Source organism: Hyla sarda, chromosome 3 (assembly GCF_029499605.1).
Source record: "Hyla sarda isolate aHylSar1 chromosome 3, aHylSar1.hap1, whole genome shotgun sequence".
In the NCBI taxonomy this organism is placed as follows: domain Eukaryota; kingdom Metazoa; phylum Chordata; class Amphibia; order Anura; family Hylidae; genus Hyla; species Hyla sarda.
The window spans coordinates 161,018,168-161,033,831 of record NC_079191.1 but is presented as its reverse complement, the minus strand read 5'-3'; the positions used below and the strand labels follow the sequence as shown (position 1 = coordinate 161,033,831).

The 15,664-nt window shown below is 41.4% G+C and overlaps 1 long non-coding RNA gene across 1 annotated transcript; it reads left to right on the top strand.

The window, feature by feature from the left end:
• Nucleotides 1-13,954: 13,954 nt before the first annotated feature.
• On the top strand, nucleotides 13,955-15,405 carry LOC130360664 (uncharacterized). Its single transcript, XR_008890751.1, has 3 exons — nucleotides 13,955-14,126; nucleotides 14,289-14,436; nucleotides 15,204-15,405. It is a non-coding gene; the product is annotated as an uncharacterized LOC130360664 (long non-coding RNA).
• The last annotated feature ends 259 nt before the right edge of the window (nucleotides 15,406-15,664 follow it).

Below are 15,664 nucleotides of genomic sequence, written 5' to 3'. Positions count from 1 at the left end.
CTTGGATGTATAGGGAGAGGTATAAGCAGTAGAAAGAGAGAAGTGCTCATGCCGCTGTACGGAACACTGGTGAGACCTCACTTGGAGTATTTGGAGTATTGTGTGCAGTACTGGAGACCATATCTCCAGAAGGATATAGATAGTCTAGAGAGAGTTCAGATAAGAGCTACTAAACTAGTACATGGATTGCAGAATAAAACTTACCAGGAAAGGTTAAAGGACCTTAACATGTATAGCTTGGAAGAAAGAAGAGACAGAGGGAATATGATAGAGACTTTTAAATACATAAAGGGAATCAACACGGTAAAGGAGGAGGGCATATTTAAAAGAAAGAAAACTATCACAAGAGGACATAGTTTTAAATTAGAGGGGCAAAGATTTAAAAGTAATATCAGGAAGTACTACTTTACTGAGAGAGTAGTGGATGCATGGAATAGCCTTCCTGCAGAAGTGGTCGCTGCAAATACAGTGAAGGAGTTTAAACATGCATGGGATAAGCATAAGGCTATCCTTCTTATAAGATAGGGCCAGGGACTATTGATAGGTTAGGATATTGGGCAAACTAGATGGGCCAAATGGTTCTTATCTGCCGACACATTCTATGTTTCTAAGTCCCACACAAGTCAATGGGAAATATATATTACTGCATAACTTCCAAACAGCTGGAGATATTTCGATAATACTTGGTCACATGTTACTTATATGTCCACCTAAAATATAGGATAGTTAATTTAACCCTTAACTACCCCCCATTTTTGAGGGTCAGGGTTTTTGTTTAAAGTCCCATGCAAATCAAAGGAAAATGTATGTTCCCACATAACTTCCGTACGGCTGGAGATATTTGAATAATACCTGGTACACATATTACTTATATGTTAAATGAAAAGATTAGATAGTTAAATTAACCCTTACACCCTTATATAAAAGATGGGTTTTTGTTTCAAGTCCCATGCAAGTATATGGGATTTCCAGTACCTTACTCCACAAGCTCTGTTCTGCATCTCCTGTTGAATGTGTCAATCAAGGAAGGGAAATGAGGTCGAGATAGGAGGTGGGGATATGAGGCAGGATATGAGGATGGGATAGGAGGTCAGGATAGGAGGTCGAGATATGAGGATGGGATATGAGGTCTGGATATGAGGACGGGATAGGAGGTCAGGATATGAGGACAGAGTAGGAGGTCAGGATAGGAGGTTGAGATATGAGGTCAGGATATGAGGATGGGATATGAGGTCTAAATAGGAGGATGGGATAGGAGGTCGGGATATAAGGACGGGATATGAGGTTGAGATAGAAGGTCGGGATATGAGGACGGGATAGGAGGATGGGATTTGAGGTCGAGATATGAGGATGGGATAGGAGGTCAGGATATGAGGTTGAGATATGATGATGGGATATGAGGTTGAGATATGAGGACGTGATATGAAGACGGGATATGGGGTTGGGATATGACAACAATATATGAGGACGGGATATGAAGTCAAAAGCTTCCTCCTTTGTTGATTTTCCTCCCCAACAAGGATTAGGAAGGAAAAACTGGACAAGCCGGGTACTCAGCTAGTCTCTTATAAAAAAGGAAAAAAATAGGAGTCACATGAAATTCTTTGTATATGTGATTTATTATTTGTTTCTGTACCATGCTTTCTTATTATTGCGCTGTTCATTGTATCATCGTGCATGCGCCTGTTATAATAACATTTATTTACAAAAGAAACAATGGTAGCTGAGTTTGCACAATAAAAAATACTCCACCAGCACACAGGTTCGCTGGATTCATGTAGAGGAGGACGCGAGCCTGTGCACCCATGGTGAAATTTCTCGTAGCTCTGAGCTAGTGGAGATTTCAACAGCAGTTTACACTGGATTGCCAGTGTAAACTGCCATAAATCTGGCAAATGGTGCGGCACACCCCTTGCTTTATACCATGCCCTCTCTACTAAGCCACACCCATTTGGAGAGAGGTCGTTAAACAGCAAATATTAGCATAATATCTAGTTTGTGTAAAAATGTTTTTCCATTTTCACTAGTTAAAAAAAGAAAAAAAAAGGCAATGATAAATACCTCCATTAGAATGTCACCAGTTAAGGAACTGCATACATAGTTTCTGCCAGCAGGTTGTAGACTACTGTTTATGGTGGTTAGAAGTCTGATGCACGGAACAAACTCAGCTCCGTGCCAGATGACGGTCAACCGCAGCCGTCACACACCCACTATTCATGTCTATGGGAGGAGGCGTGACTGCTATGTACCAGCCTTCTCCCATAGACATAAATGGAAGGGACATGGTGTGACGTCCAAGCTTCCATGTTCAGATAACCACGGTGCCGGCTAGAAATCCTTTGGATAGTAGATAAGATGTCTAGGGGCGAAGTATCCCTTTAAGATGTATTTTCAGGATATGAAGATAGTAGGAAGGTTGAAGATGAATAACCACATGGTTCACAGATGAGAAGTTCTGCCTAAAAAACATGGATCCAGAACTGCTAATGTAAAGCACAGATCATAACCCATGAGAAAGAAGCAATACAATCCTCCGTCACTCGATAAAACTTTACATTTCTATTGAGTCATTTAAAATTCCATGATACAGGACAATGCACACCACCTAACTGTGACCACACCACTGAAGTCGGACGTGTTTCAGGCGCATACGCACACTTGATCTCCCTTGTGGGAAGGATCAGTGGAGCAGTCCATAGCAACCAATCAGATTTGAACGTCTATTCTTCAGAGGCATTTTTAACAATGAAAGCTGGAATCTCGTTGGTTGCTATGGGCAATTGCTCCACTGTTTCTTTGCACAAAGTTTAATAAAACTCCCCCTAGCCTGTAGGGCCAGACACTAATGTGGAAAAGCCAATAAAACTTATTTTAGAATAATTGCGAAGTAAATAAATTGTCAAATAACTATATACAATGCATTCAGAAAGTCTTCAGACACTTTTTTTTAATTCTTTTTTATTTCAAATTTGTTATGTTGTGGTCATGGGTGGAAATCCAGAAAATTCAAGTTTCAAGTTTCATATTACTCTACAGTAAGAATGCAAAAACTGAATTTAAGAATTTTATTTTTGCAAATTTATAAAAAAAGAAGGAAAACCTAAAACTTGACATGGACATAAGTATTCAGACCCTTTGCTATGACAATCTGGGGGTCTCCCATTTCTCTTAATCATCATGGAGTCAGAAGATTTGGAAACACACAGCCCTGATGTCAGCTGTGAGACCTTATATAGACAGGGGTGTGTCTTTCCAAATCACGTCTATTTTCTCAAAAGCACAGTGGCTTCTCTAATTCTTAAAGGTGTATTCCGGTCCGGCTTTATACATCTTATCCCCTATCCAAGGATGTATGATCTCAGGGGACCCCCATTATCTCAGTGCAGCCCCCGGCATTCTGTGTCGGGCACTGCCTCCGAGTCTGGAACGTGACGACATGGCCACGCTCTTTAGTGATGTCACGCCACGCCCCTCCATTCATGCATGGAGGGGCGTGGCCATGACGTCACGTCCCCGTCTCGGAGGCAGCGCCTTGGTAAGAGAGGTTATCAAGTACCCAATGGTAACTCTGGCTGAGCACTATAGATCGTGTGTCCAGATGGGAGGAACTTCCAGAAGATCAACCATCACTGCAGCCTCCACCAATCTGGATTTTGTAGCAAAGTTTCCAGAAAGAAGCTTCTCCTCAGTAAAAGGCACCTGAAGTTTGCAAAAAAGCACCTAAAGAACCATCCCTACAATGAAGCATGGTAGTGGCCCTAATATGCTGTAGAGTAGTTTTTTTTAGCAACTATAACAGGGAGACTTGTCAGGGTTGAGGTAAAGCTGAATAGAGCAAAGTACATAGGTATTCTTAACGAAAACCTGATCAAGAGTGCTATGGACCTCAGACATGGGTGAAGGGTGACCTTTCAACAATAGAATGGGGGAGATGTATCAAAACCTATACAGAAAACAAGCTGCATAGTTGCCCCTAGCAACCATTTAGATTGCTACTTTTTTTCAGAGGCCTTGTTAAAAATAAATGAAGCAATCTGATTGGTTGCTATGGGAAACTAGTCAACTTGTCCGCTGCATAGGATTTGTTAAATCTACCTCAATGACCCTAAGCACACAGGCAAGACAACATAAGTGGGGATCAGTGACAACACTGTGAATGTCCCTAAGCCCTGACTTGAACCCACTTTAACCACTCTGTAGAGACATGAACATGGCTTCCACTGACGGTCCCCATCCAACTTGACAGAGCTTGAGAGGATATGCAGAGAAAAATAGCAGAAAATCCCCAAATCCAGGTGTGACAACCTTGTGGCATCACATCCAAGAAGACTGGAGGCTTAAATCTCTGCCAAAGGTTCTGAATACTCTGCCAAACCAAAGGGTCTGAATACTTAAGTCACTGCACATTCAGTTCTTACTTTGTCATTATGGTGTACTAAGTTCGGAATGATGAGGAAAGACTTGATTTTATTTTATTTTAGCACAATTCTGCAACAGGACAAATGAGGGGCAATGAAGACACCAACGCCAAGTTATGGACAATGGTAGCTTTACTGAAGGTAGACAGCTGACACAGTCTTTGCAGTACAACTAATATCCCAAGGAGGTAACCAGTGACACAGGGGGACCTCACAGGCTTGCTGGAACATGCAGTATGAACAGACATGTTAGTGCAGGCCACGGAGACTATAGAAGACTTGACTTGACTGACTTGACAATTGACATGAAGATGACTTTGAGCTTACTTGAGCTGACTTGTGGCTGCAGACTTTAGGCTTGAGGCCTCCAATGCTCCGGACACTAAGATGACTGCACTGGACCTCAGCAGGAATAGCAATGAGCTAAGAGAGAGAGATTGCAGCTCCTCCCCTGGTTTTATAGGGGTGCTGTGCAAGGAGCCCATAGGTCACTTGGGGGGGGGGGGGGTCACCTGGTCACTAGTGCTTCCTGGGTAAGAATCACATGGTAACATCTATTAAAGAAACAGTACATTTTATCATACAACTTATGTACATAGGGGATAACACAGTAAGGGGGCCCTGGGGACATGGAAGACTCTGCCTGACAGGGCAGGCGAAGTACGGGGACACACCATCCCGTACTGGGCCACCACAAACTCCCCCTCTTTAATGGAGTCGTCCTCGACGCCCAGTCCTAGAGGGCAGAGGACCGGAATGGCCGCAGGGGCCACAGACAGTTCCTGGGGCATTTCAAACAGCGTCCATTTCCAAGTCTGATGTAGATGAACAGAGGAACACAAGAGTCCATGTAGCATCAAATGTACTTACACGCTCCATACATGTGAGGGTTATTAGACCTAGTAACTGCTTTAGGAATACGACTATAGGACAACAATATACATTGGGCTGCCAAAGGCTTTTTACCCAATGCCTTGGCTACTGGGGTCCCTCGGTTGGACACACTTCCCCTCAGAACTCCATATACATCACTAGACAACATTAGACATTAGTGTTACCTTTTTATTGTATGTGTGCTTTAGTTAACAGGAATACCTTCTGGCCAGTAAAGTATCCTGAGCACGTGGGCACAAGAAAATATTAGACATTAGAAATTATAGACATTTGTGGACTGGAAAAAATCATAACTTAATGCAGGAAAATGAATACGTTTAAAATTGTCATCTTCTGACCCCTATTACTTTTTTATTTTTCCGCGTATGGGGCGGTATGAGGGCTCATTACCGGTAACGGTACCGTTTTTGCATTGATAGGACTTATTGAGCTTTGGAATTTTTTTGTGCGTACGCCATTGACCGTGCGGTTTAATTAACAATATATTTTTATAATTCGGACATTTCCGTACGCGGTGATACCATATATGTTTATTTTTATTTACACTGTGTTTTTTTTTTATGGGAAAAGGGGGGTGATTCAAACTTTTAATGGGGGAGGGATTAAATGATCTTTATTCACTTTTTTTTTCACTCTTTTTTTTGCAGTGTTATAGCTCCCATGGGGACCTATAACACTGCACACACTGATCTATTACATTGATCACTGGTTTCTCATAGGCAACCAGTGATCGATGATTCTGCCGCTTGACTGCTCATGCCTGGATCTCTGGCACTGAGCAGTCATTCGGCGATCGGACAGCGAGGAGGCAGGTAGGGACCCACCTGCTGTCCTGTAAGCTGTTCGGGATGCCGTGATTTCGCCGCGGCTATCCCGAACAGCCCACTGAGCTAACCGGCATGGTTTCACTTTCACTTTAGATGCAGCGTTCAACTTTGAACGCCGCATCTAAAGGGTTAATAGCGCACGGCACCGCGATCAATGCCGCGCGCTATTAGCCACGGGTCCCGGCCATTGTTAGAGGCTGAGCCCGACCCGCTATGACGCGGGGCCACGCCGTGGCCCCGCGTTATAGATCGGGAGCGGACACATGACGTTCCAGTACGTCATGTGTCCTTAAGGGGTTAACCCATGCAGGTACAAGCAATGCTGGATAACGTAACATGACTTCTGTTCTAGTTTTGCTCATAGTTTTTGCGACTTTAGTTTTCCAAATAACAAGCAGAAAACTTTTCTTCACCTCCCTCCCCCCCCCCCCCCCCCCCTATTTCACAAGCGCCACGGTTAAAACACATTTCAATGACAAAGTCCTGTACAGTTTCTGGAGCAAACTTCTGTCGCATCGGCATGCGATTTTTGCAAATAGTAGTGGACACAGTTCAGACTAGGGGGAGGAATTGGCAATTGGCTCACACCCTATACTGTTCGTGAGGCCAAAAGTTGAGGTGTCAGCAGGGTGCAATGCAGGGTAGTTGTTAAAACCCTAGGGGCAGATGTTATCAACCCCTTCTTCTTGTGATGCCAGGGTGTGGTTTAGCCTTAACCACCGGAACATAATATCGCTAGTCCTGGGCTAGGCACGGGAGCAATGAAGACACCAACGCCAAGTTATGGACAACGGTAGCTTTACTGAGGGTAGACAGATGACACAGTCTATGCAGTACAGCCAATATCCCAAGGAGGTGACCAGTGACACAGGGAGACCACGCAGACTTGCTGGGACTTGCAGTATGTAGAGTCACTTTAGTGCAGGCCACGGAGACTATATAGAAAACTTGACTTGACAGTTGACATGAAGATGACTTTGAGCTTACTTGAGCTGACTTGTGGCTGCAGACTTAAAGGGGTATTCCAGGCAAAACCTTTTTTTATATATATCAACTGGCTCCGGAAAGTTAAACAGATTTGTAAATTACTTCTATTAAAAAATCTTAATCCTTCCAATAGTTATTAGCTTCTGAAGTTTTCTGTCGAACTGCTCAATGATGATGTCACGTCCCGGGAGCTGTGCATGATGGGAGAATATCCCCATAGGAACTGCACAGCTCCTGGGACGTGAGTCATCAGAGAGCAGTTAGACAGAAAACAACAACTCAACTTCAGAAGCTAATAACTATTGGAAGGATTAAACATTTTTAATAGAAGTAATTTACAAATCTGTTTAACTTTCCGGAGCCAGTTGATATATATATATATATATATATATATATATATATATATATATATACATATATATATATATATATATATATATATATATATATATATATATATATATATAAAAGTTTTGGCCTGGAATACCCCTTTAAGGCTTGAGGCCTCCAATGCTCTGGACACACACACTGAGATGACTGCACTGGACCTCAGCAGGAATAGCAATGAGCTAAGAGAGATATTGCAGCCCTTCCCTGGTTTTATAGGGGCTGTACAAGGAGCCCATAGGTCACTTGGGGGGTCACCTGGTCACTATTGCCTCCTTCGTAAGAATCACATGGTAACAGCTATTAAAGAAACAGTAAATTTTATTATACAACTTATGTACATATGTAAATAGAGGATAACACATAAAGGGGGGCCCTGGGGACATAGAGTGACTCTGCCTGACAAGGATGGAGAAGTACGGGGACACACCATCCCGCACTGGGTCACCACACAACTACATTGTATACTGCAGTTAACAAAGTGTACAAAGCAGTATGCAAAGTGCTTACCGCTTCACAATATGGATCTGCAGCTTCAATGGCTCCATACAGCTTCTGTGAACATTAGACCCCATGGCCCAAAGACCATGAAGTTATTTTCATAATATTTCAAGAATTCTCTACAACGTCCATTGAAATGAGCAAAACTTATCAGCTCCTCATGAAAAGAAGCAGAAATCTCCAGCAGAGGGTTATATAGATCCTAATCTGTCTAACTCCGGAGATTCCAATTAATATGCAAGAAAACTTGTTGACTCCTCAAATTCAAGAACAAGAATTCTCGATATTACTACAATATGAATGTAATGAATGTTTATAAAGAAGCTTCCTGCCCAGAGAATAAAAGGCGACCCATTGCGCTCTGAACTCAAACATAGAAACAGTGCAAATGAAGACAATGGGTGGGAAATTTCATTCTTTAAACTCTCGTGTCTTGCTGCAAACGCGGAGGGGTCTTTGCCGGTGCCCTGCATTGTGCTGAGGTCATACAATCAGCTTACCACAATCCTGCCCCCTAATGCTGTCCACTACACGTAATAGATCAAAGCAGTCACTCAGTGCTGTCAAGTGGAAAAGCAATCATGTATGTTATATCTTTGTCTCCACAATACTGATGCATTGACTATGATCTCCCTTCTGTCGGCCAATATAATATTATTGATTCATTGTATTAATTACCATTTGCTGTCTGTAAGGAATACGGACAACAATATAAAAAATTAATTGGAACACGCTTACTTTATTGACCAGTTGTTATTTTATACTATTTTACATGCTGCCAACAAGAAGTGATTGTTATGCCTGTGTAAGAAATACGATTAAGAACAAACACAGGTTTTATTAGGCTGGGTTCATATATATCAGTTGTCCGTCATAGTTTCCCTCCAGCGTGCACCGGAGGGAAACTGATGCTAGAACTGATCCCATTAATTTGAATGGGACCATTCACAATGATCCAGCATCTCAATTTTGACACCGGATGGTTGGACACACCAGACAGTACCGGACAGGGGAACGCAGCTTGTTGCATTCCCCTCTCCGGTGCCAGAAACAATGGATGCCAGATGCCATACAACTGATGACAATTTGTCATCAATGGTGGCATCAGTTGCATCGAGATCTAGGCTGATCTATGTCGAATGCCGGACATATATGAACCCAGCCTTATATGACATTTGATCACTGGGCATGTTCACACCAGGCAATGATCAGAAAGAACAAATGTTCACAATAGGTTGGTTGATCATCATCTTATATAAAAGACCCTAGGCATTAGAGCAGGGGTCTCAAACTGGTGGCCCTCCAGATGTTGCAAAACTTCAACTCCCAGCATTCCCGACAGCGTTTAGCTGCAGCAAGTGCCTGTCTGGGCATGCTGGGAGTTTATGTTTTGCAACATCTGGAGGGCCGCCAGTTTGAGACCCCTGCATTAGAGCATATGAATCTCTTAAAGGTTGGGTGCCCCCAGCTTTGTGGGATATGGCATGACCATGTATTGCATGAGCAAACATTCATTTTAATAGCAACCACATAACCCCTATGCTTGATAGGAAATAAGCAGCACTTGTGTACAGTCTGGAAATAGAGCATGCTGCAAAATGGCATCGCTAGACTTTTGGAACACATACTCAAAACACAGCAATGTAGCACATCAGCCCAGGAGAGAATAAAAGATTTAATGGGATAGCTGAGCAGGAAATCTCCTCCATGATAAATCTCCTCCGTAATGAAATGTCTTCTCCAAATCACATGTTCAGTTTCTTCAGTTCTAAAGCCCAGATATCCAATGTACCCTTTTCCAGTAGCTTTATAATTTTCTGAAAAAACAATGTAAGTCAAATACAAAATAATCATAAAGTTATTCCAGAAAAAGAGGGGAAAAGGTGGGATGACACTGGTATTAAGAAAAAATGCACCCAAATGTGAATAGGGAGCAGAGTCGAAAAACAGGTGTCCCCAATAGCTTATCCAGCAACTACCTGAACGGACTAGAGGGAACCAACCTGATTGTCTTGTGGTGCTCTTGTATGCATAAGTGTATGTTCAATATAGCAACAAGAAGAAACAAAAAGTATTATTATAATACACAGCCTGATGAAGCGCCATTGGGCGTGATACGGTCCGTGGCCGGCGTCTGATACTCCTCCCGTACCATCCACCGCCTCCCCGCTATGGAAGACCAGGATTGAAACCGACTCTCCTGCCTCGGGACACAGGTCCATTATGTGAGTGCTCCGTTACTTTAAATCATAAAGTTATTTGTAACCATTCAAGGGAATCTGTCAGCTGTATTTGGTCCTATGAGCTGCAGACCCATTGTGGTATAAAAGTAAACTATACCTTTCCTTGAGATGATGGTGGTTGCCAAAGTCAAGTATCAAGGAGGTGGAGCAGAGCCGCTCAAGTGCCATGCCTCCTGATTTGCTCTTTCCTCACAGCACCTTGTTGTCTGACATACAGAGACCTGCACGCCAGTCGAGGAGGGGCTAGGAGTTGAGAGTCAACGAGGAGGTGTTCTAGATTGTGGCACTTAAACAGCTCCGCCTTACCCCCTGGCACTTGGCTGAGAAAAAAAAGGCAATGGTATAAGTTTGGCAAGTATTATCAGCTGTAGGAAAGATGTCATTTGTCTTCATACCCTAACAGCTATCCAATGGTATAAGCAAATAAAAAGAATCCCAGTCCTCAAGTACCTCAACCAAAATGGTGTACAATGGATAATTGGTAACAATGTATTTTATTGTAAACTTAATTCATATATAAAATTTGTATAAAATTAATCACAGGACCCATGTGATGTACTAATAACCAATTCAAAACATAAAAAAGGAAAGGGGGGGCTGAATACAACCTGCAGAGGAAAAAGACCTATAATGTCCCAACTATAAAGTCCTGTAATGCATGCAGGAGATACTATGGTAGCATAGTAGTCTTAAATTACTGTAAAGTGACCGTGCTATAGAATCCAGACACAGTTTAATGATCCATAATAGTATATGACCTGCAACAGTGTCACTGCATATAATACATGATGATTGGTACCAAGTACCGCTCACCACTCAATGTGTGAATGCCGGCCGCCAGCTCCGCTGATAGTATAGTTGTCGATGCTGGATAAGAGGTGCTGTTGATATAGTTGCCGATGCTGGATAAGAAGCGTTTTAATATGGACGATGTCCGGTCATAGCAATTGGTCCTCAGCCCGGAGTAAAGAAGGCAAGTCTCAGCACAAACGGTCGTCAGCCCGGAGTAGGTTTCGGCAAAGATGACGTCTGACGTCACTGGTCAGCTGGTCAATCTCCGGATGGTAGTTGTAAAGCGCTGGAAATTGGTTATTTGTACATGGGCCCTGTGATGAATTTTATACTAATTTTATATGTGACTTAAGTTTACAATAAAATACATTTTTACCAATTATCCATTGTACATCCATTTTGGTTGAGGTACTTGAGGACTGGGATTCTTTTTATATCCTTATTCTATTTTTTATCTGACCTGCGGGTACAGGTGTGCCCAGTTAACTTTGTACAATTTTTGTTGTAGAGCTGTCCTTTCCATTTTTATTTAGCAATCCAATGGTGTCTGCAGCTCTTAGCAGCAAATTCAGCTGACAGATTCCATTTAACATATGCCCTTTCAGAGCTGTGATATTGTTTACAGTCTAATTCCCATGGAAAAAGAGTTAAAAATTGAACTCAAATGAGCAGATATGTAAAACAAGATAATGCCTTTCTCTGGCCTCTAATCAGATGTTAGGAGGTTTTGTAAAGTTTAGTCAAACAGCCTCAATGATTTTTAACTTGAAGGCCCAGCACAGAGAAGAGGCCCCAGTGGTCTGTGACCTTGCTTTCATCAACACGCTGTTGCCCCCATTCTTCAAAGTGCAGCTTAAGGGATCTGAAGCTTCTGTGTGGGCCGGGGGAAGCATGCCGGCTCATATCTGGATCCCTAGTGAAGTTTTTCATTAACTGTCCTTTCTCAAAGCTCCTAGCATTGTAAACCTTACTCTGCAGGGCGACAACTACTTCACTGCTTGTCTGATTCAGGAAATCAAAGTTAAATAAATGAAGTCTTTATGTGTTGCTCAAAGTGCTTTCAAAAAGGAGAAAAAAATGAAGCTTAAAATAGGGTAAACCATGTAAAGAGGATCCATTTATTTCTGCCTGATGTGTTGTGCCTGCTCATGTACAGAACAATAGCCAGCGTAGTTAACATTCACCATATCATAGTTTCATATTGGATCCCATTTAATTTGATATGTAACTATTCATATGTATGATTGTCAGGCTAGCGCATTTCAGTTTGCGGCATTGTGAACATCAGAACGAAAAAGTAAAACCTTTCAAAATACTTACCATAGCCATTCTAGTGCCACCCCCAGCTGTTCTATACAATGTATTGTCTATACCGATACCTCACCTGAAAGTTGTGGCCTGATTTTGTTTATTCATTTGCCTGTCACATATCTTTCTGGAATTGCCATCAAAATTAAAAAAAAAAAAGGGTTTGCTTTCTTTAATAAAAAAAAAAAAAAAAAAAAAAAAAGCTGCTTCTGGAAAGCAATGCTGGGGCTATCCTGGATGACCCATGTGCAAAAAATTTGGTTTACCCATTCTATGTTTGGTTGTGTCTTTTTCTCTACTTTCACAGAGTTGTTCATCCATGGAAAATGTAACGGCTCAACTAGGACTCTGTTGTCACACAACTTACTAAATAGCTTAGTTCTATGCATATCCATAATGCATTGCATTTAATAGGAAATTGTCAAAATGTTATTTTGTGTCATTTTATGGCTTTTTTATTTATTTATTTATGCCCCAAAACATTGCAGTCAGACTTTAGCCTATAGAGTCTATAGATAAATATTAAAGCATTGTTCTGGATTGTTTCTTCTAAGGCTTTACTTGCATTATAATCTTTTACATATGGCAATGGTCAGTTTGTTTGTTCCCATATTTGCTCTGCTTAAAAGGCCCTTATTTTATTCTGTCATACTCTTAGGGGGGTTTCACACACAGGCTGTTTTGCCATTTATTATTTAGTTTTTGAGCCAAAGTCAGAAATGTATCCAGCAGGAAGGAGATTTACACGTCGTTCCTTTATATTTCTCATTCCTCTTCAATCCTAACCTGGCTTTGGGATAAAAATGGAATCATAAACTGATTTAAAAAAATAGGGGAGAATATCTGCATACATAGAGTACTATAATGGCCTTTCTAGCAGTACATACAGGCTGTATGGCTCCTTACAAAAGGATCTATACATACTATGTGAACAGGGCTTTGCTGTCTGCATGAGCCCTTATAAAGAATACCAATGAGTAGCACATCTACACATGTTTAGGACTTCAGTTCACGTCGGTATACTTTTTTAGGCTAGGCCTACACGGCACATTAGAATGCACTGTTGTGCTGCTGACATTGCAACTAATGATACTGAATGTGGTCAGGCAAAAATCCAGCTGGTTTAGATTCCTGCCGATTGTCATGCCACAGTAACTTGAGCTTGTCAATGTGACCACATTTGCTTTCATTAGTTGACAAGTCACCATATAGCCCTGTGATTATGACTAGATACCTTACTGATAACATTAACCACCGGCAGGTGATTCTAGGAATCTTACATTTTTCACCATCCGGCTGCCTTACAATAAACATATAGAACTATATTCGCAACCTAGAAAGCCTTAGCACAATTCCCTGTATATATATATCGGAGTATTTTTATCAATACCAACCTGCAGTAATTTTTCAGTATTTGTCAATGTCTTTAATTGAAACAGTGTGAATTGTTCTCCAGAGATTCCCCACAGTCCCACATTACCATCTACGAGTTGGCAGTTGTATGGGCGCATGCTAGGCTATGTATCATTTTTCTTCAAATAACCAGTTAATTACTGAATAAAACAAGCCGACTTTCAAGTTGATTGCCCCAGATTAATGACTAGCAGCATGTTTCACTCTCTTCTACAATTTATCATGGAAAAAGACCATGTCTAATGATTTAGGTACCTGGCCTGTGGAGGCTTATCCCTGTGTCTGCAGCCACCAATTTGATGTAATTGCTCTTCCAAGCTCCTGACCTGGAAAAGCCCAAGTGACAGCTTCTATTAGTGAGTCCAGATTGTAACTGGCTTGCTCTCTTACAAAAGGATCACATGGTGTCTTTCTATGCCGACTTCATTAAGGAGATATATAGAGGTTAAGTGTTACTTTGGCACTTTGAAATCCCTATGCAGTTTGTCATCTAATGCAGGTTTTTTTTTTCGTTTCAGGTATAGTCTATGAATTTGGTGACCTGGAATTCATTTAGTAGCTTGAAAAATTGCATTTCCATTTGGATGGGTTAGTAAAGAGTTTTTATGCCAAAGTAAAAGCAAAGATAAGAGTGCGTCCGATAAAAGTCTGGAATCACTTATGGAGGTGCAAATTTAATTATGTTGCCTTATGGTTAGTCCTGAAAATAATAGAATTGTTCTATAAAGAAATGAATATATATATATATATATATAGATATATATATATATATATACAAGATGTGTATACAAGGGCTAAATAACAGGTACCACTTTTATTTCATATTATTTCAATTATAACATTGTGGCTGCTTCATGAAAGAAATTGGCATTTCAGAAATTCTGATATTCCAACTTCCAGCTCAGACATACATGACTGAAAGAAAAGAGTTGAGATACAATGGGGATAACTAATAATTAAAGAGATTGCAAAATACTAGAAAAATGTGGCCATTCCTTCCAAACACAGTGAATCGTCTGTCCAAGGGCTGGGTGATATTGTAGCTTAGTCCCATTCACTTCAAAGGAGCTGAGCTGCACAACCAGCCGGGCTGTGACACTGTTTCTGGATGAAAGCAGACATGTCTTGTTAATTCTGTACAATCCCTTTATCACCATTCATGGCTGCTCCTGGGTAGATACTGGAATCTGATTCTGGGTAAAAAAAAATACAATTTTGTGAAGCAGTACCCCCTAAAGGCCAGGGTAGTAGTTGCTACAGATTGTAGCAGTCTTTGAAAAATGAGAGCAAGCCTAGGAACACTGCATATCTGGTCAAACTTACGTTGTAACTCTTAGAATCTGATGTGGATTGGCCAAAGATATGAGTTTATGGAGACAGGTAACTTGTGACCAGCCAACTCATCTTTAACTCATGCTTCTTAACCTTTTCAGAATGTAGCTACAAGTGCCTTGTTATTCCGGTTGAGCTCAGAAGCCACAGTGAAAAACTGTACAGGATACTGTCTCACCGAAAACAATCGCTAGAGTAACCAGAGCGTGGAGAAAGCTGTGGAAGAAGCTCGACCTTGTTTTGCAAAAAAAAAAAAAGGCTTATGCTGCTGGCAATAAGTTGTGGAGGCATAAACCGGACCAACGAAGGAGAAAAGTACTGGGACAGCTGGAGGGGTCAAGTTTCAATGTGAGCTGAAATGTAATAAATTGCCAGAGAGGCCAAATATTATTTAAATGTCTGCAGTTGCTGTGTATTACCAAAAATTTGAAACACAGGAGAATAAAAGTTTCTATGATGCATTTAGCCTTAAAGGGGTACTCCGCTGAAAACATCTTATCCCCTATCCAAAGGGGACCCCACGCAATCTCCGCTGTGGCACCCCTGTCATTCGGATCACGGA